Raw genomic sequence first — 4,970 nt, forward strand, 5'->3', positions numbered from 1 at the left:
AATGACCCAACACATGTAAACACAAAGTGAAAATAAGATGATGTCTTGTTTATTCCATTTAAAAATTCAGCTGTGGATTTTTATATTTTCATGACAGATAAAGTATGTTCAATAGTTTACTTGGTATTTTGTGTGAAAACCTTAACAGGTATACTGCATAGCTAAAATTTCTTTAAAAAATATTGATCACATTGTTTACTTCTACTTTGTAGCCTTTTAAGAGAAAAATATACTTAATTCAGATTTAATTCTTCTTTCAACAGTAGGTTAGATACCATTGTTTTACCTATAATATACTTGGTTATTTTGCATGTGCTTTGACATATTGCATCTAACATTTTGAAGACACCATACACTTAGAATTATTATTTTTTATTTCTCTTCATTTTTGGCATAACCCTCAATAACATTAGATTTACCAGGTTATAACTAAATATATTTGACTTACTTTCTTTATTGCCAATGATATGAATTTGTAGAATTTCTACATACCAGTGTTCCAAACCATAGATGAGTCAACACTCTGGTTTTGCCTGTATTAGCCTCTGGATCTGTTCTTAAATTATAATTATCAGCAGCTTATATATTTATCCCTGTGTTTGCAAAATCGATGTGTGTCCTTATTAACATAACTGGTCTTATACCAGTCAATAAAACTTAAACCTTTAACAGAATTTCCTTTACCCTCCATCTATTACCAACCCTCACACCTATTATCAGGAAGTAAATTTAAGGAATTATAAATTGCTAACTCATTAATTCTTCCACACTTCAATACTACTTCTCTAAAAAGTTTTCTGAGAATAAGAATTACATGCAAGTTAAGGAGTGTGTGCAGTTTTATAGTGTTATGAAGCTGTGTGAGCCTGCATTTAGGAATTCTCAACAGCAATTCCCTTTTCCTGTCTTCTCAAATTGTGACCCATTTTATTCTGTGTATGTGGACATAATTCAAACTAAGTAAAATCTTGCTTCCTTGTGATAAAGATATACATCTATTTTTGATGGCAAAATAAACACGATACTTCATGCTAGTAGTTTAACTTGAAATTGGAATATGATATGATTACCTAGAACTGCATATGAATAAATTTGGGGTATAATGTGCCTGCAGGGAATAGTATGTTTTCTGCCAATATCAAATTTAAGTACCAAAAATGGATGCAAAAAAATGATGTAAAATTTGAGTCTTTTCTATATCTTGTTTTTCCCTACCAGAATATCAGCAATTTTTTCTTACTGATCTTTGTATAATCAGCATGGAGCACAGAACTTGAACCTAAGCAACAAGAAAAAGAGTGAATATTTATTAAACATTGGATAGGGTAATGATTAGGGGAACTGGCAGTGACTTAACTAGATGCAGGATTTAAGAAAATTACTGAGTACTTCTTTGTGTTAAATTTGTCACCTGTGAAATGACAGTAATAAGAGAACTTTCATCAAACAGTTGAGAGGGAATTTAGGGAAATGACCCAAGTGAATTATTGAGTAGAGGATTAATATATCAAAATTTCTCAAACTATACCTGATATAATTATTCTGCAGCTGATAAAATACTAGAAAATTTACATGTACCTTTCTTTACTCCTTATAACAAATCTCTGCAAAGTAAATAAATAAAGTAGATGTACACCTAATATGATAAAAGAACCAGAAATTAACCAGAGAAGGCTATCCCCCAAGCCATGACTGTTATAACTATATTTCATCTCTGTATAGTGTAACTGACAGATTAAATGATTAAATAGATACAAAGTTATAAGATTCTTCATGATGAAATCTAGAATCCATTTGTACCAACAACACATATTTATTTAATGCCCACTTCATGTTAAGCATAAGGTTAAGGCAAATTTAACTGTAATTTATTCTGGAAGAGGCAAATCCATAAAAATAAAGCTGTCAACCACAGTTTTCCCCTTCTCTACGGTCTTGGTGATGAAGGAGACATAAAAGCCAAAGAAATATCAATATATAAGCTTTATGAATGGCCATCTAGCAAGAACAGAATTCGAGAATGAAGCTGGGACTATTACTTTCCACTTCAAAACCAAACCACTGGCTTAGTTGTAGATGGATAGGTAAGATAATGGTGGATCTCCTCCAAGTATTTCCAGAAGGATCTCTCCCTGGTGGAGGCATAGCAGGGCCAGAGCAGTTACTGTATAAAGGTTTAAAGAAGAAAAAACAACAAAACAAAACAAAACAAAACACTCTAGGGGAAATATCACTCTAAAAATGGTAAATACCAAGGAAGTTGTATATCTTTCCTACCTTGGGAAAGTGAAAATGGAGGATGCATGGGGAAAACAGATATGATTTCCCTAATGATACTTTCAGTGAGAAGTGTGGTAACATCTGAAGCCTCTTCTATGGAAGTGTGAACAAAAAGTAATAATATTCATTGTTAACTGTAAGCTAAAATTTATGTATTATTTTTTCCACTTGTTTTTTGCCCCCCAAAATCAGATATGATGTATATATGTTACACCAATAAGGAGGGTCATTCATGATTCAGGGAGTTGATTTGGTTGGTGGCTTCGGTTGCTATAAACCTGATTCCTGGATGGTGACGTTGCTTTTTCCCTTTTCCCTATGACCAGCAAATAGTCTGTGAATTAACTTTAGCATGCTGTGAAGAGTGATTTCCTCACTAGTATTTGACTTAAATTTTTAAAGTACTTATTCATGTTAATTTCCTAAATCACTTATTTCATTAGTTTTTGCAATATGGTGATTTTGTTAATTTGATATTGCTTCTGCATTCATTAGCTGATAATACTCTGCAATGAAAAAGTTAGTCTAAAAATTTAGTCTTTAATAATTGTAAGCATAAAAGTAAGCCAAATAAACAACTGAAAACATTCTTAAGTATATTTGATGGTAAAAAAATTATTTGGACATTTCAAACTTAAAAAAAATACCTATTTACTGTTGCTAACCGTTTCCTCAAATTCATTCTTTTAGATTATCTAAATTTAATACATGTTCTTTGTATAATAGATACTATAGATTTATATATATAATCACAATAAAATCTACTGATGACTTCATATTGCTCACACAAACAGCCATATTTCTATTTATAAGTCAGGCAGTATAAGTCTTGAGACAAGATGTATTTTGAAACATTCCAAGTAACATTTTAAAGGATCAATCTTAAAATGCTATAGATCTTCAAATAATTATGCCTTAAAATCCTGCTGTGATTAATTATCTCCAGGGAGTGTATTTATTCTTTTAGAAGCATCTGGAGAAAATAATTAGAAAGGAAAAAATAACTTTCTGAAACCTACTTTTTATCAAAATTATTTTGACAGAATCAGGCTACCTACAGACTCAATTCACCTGAAAGGCAATGATACAACATTCATGTCAACTGTAATATAAGCAAATAATCAGCAGTGAACTGATTGGAACTCTTGGAAGAGTTACAGTTAAATATAATTTTTGGTGTATGATTTTCTTACATCAATTAATGCAAAACTTTCTTAATACATAAGAAAAATTGAAGTGATAATGAAAGTTGGCAATATTAAAGATATGTTTGCATAGTTAATGAGATATGACAATAGTGTTTCAATCCAACATTTTAAGCTTCTGCAAGTTAAGACTATCAAAAATCACTACTTATCTTTTTGAGGCGTATAATGTGATCCTGTTAGCATTGTATAAATTTAGCCCATTTGTAGAGAATTTACACATATTACCTGACAGTTCAGCTATACTTTAATCATATTTTTTAAAATGCCGTTGGGGCGCCTGGGTGGCTTAGTCCGTTAAGTGTCCGACTTTCGCTTAGGTCATGATCTTGGGGTTCGTGGGTTCGAGCCCCGCGTCGGGCTCTGTGCTGACTGCCAGCTCAGAGCTTGGAGCCGGTTTCAGAGTCTGTGACTCCCTCTCTCTCTGACCCTCCCCTCCTCACGCTGTCTCTCTCTCTATCCTAGAAATAAATAAAAAATATTTTTTAAAAATGCCTTTGGCCATACAATTTTTAAAAATGAGCTACTTTCTAATTTAACAACGACAATCTAATAAATATTAATTAGATATCACTATCCCCCCCCAAAAAAAAGTGCCACAAAGGCTACAAAAGTAAATTAAAGTATGGCAGTGAAAGTTGTCAATCCATAAAACATACGTGGGATCCCACAAATCTCCAGTAAAAGAGGTATATCAATAATGAATATTCTTATAACCAAAATATATGAAAAATAAACAAATTATACTAATTACAGACAAGTTTCTCAATGTTGGAGTGAGAGATCCCAGATAAGCTTCAATGATCAAGTGATAATAGATTAGTGCTGAAGACATCAATATCAATTCCGGCTACTATACATGATATTGATACCTGAAAAATATTTATGGATATGTATACTTCACAGGTTAGCTTACACATGTATATTTCCTTGTGTAGGAGACCTAGAAGCAATGACACCCCAGAGCAAACACATCCAGTCCACAGAATTTTGTTTCAGATATCATTCCCTGGTGAAACAAACCAGGACTTTCAGAAAAAATGGCTGATTCCAGGACTGAGGCAAGCAATATACAGTATAAGCTTGGAGAATGTTTTAGTGACATAAATTAAGAAAATATTTACCAAAGGGACAAAGAAACCAAGAAAAAGTTGCAAATGGCCAAAGCTGGACAATTTGAGCAACAAAATAAGCTGGTGTTGGACTATAACCCAAAGTACAAAGTCAATATGTATGAACCTATACTGATATAAGTAAATAATTGACAAATAAGTAATATGGATAAATGCACAAATCTCCTGTGTAGAATAATTTCAAATAATTTATGGGAAGTGGCTCTTAACTTCCCTCTCATTAAGGGTTGGCTGCACACAGTGACTTCTTTCCAAAGTGTATTCTATTGTACGGGAGAAATAAAAGAATAACTTTAGAAATGGAAAATCCTAATTAATTCAGTCAGGTGAGATAGAGATTAACATCCACAGC

Source organism: Hyaena hyaena, unplaced genomic scaffold (genome assembly GCF_003009895.1).
Source record: "Hyaena hyaena isolate Hyena2069 unplaced genomic scaffold, ASM300989v1 scaffold_1322, whole genome shotgun sequence".
In the NCBI taxonomy this organism is placed as follows: domain Eukaryota; kingdom Metazoa; phylum Chordata; class Mammalia; order Carnivora; family Hyaenidae; genus Hyaena; species Hyaena hyaena.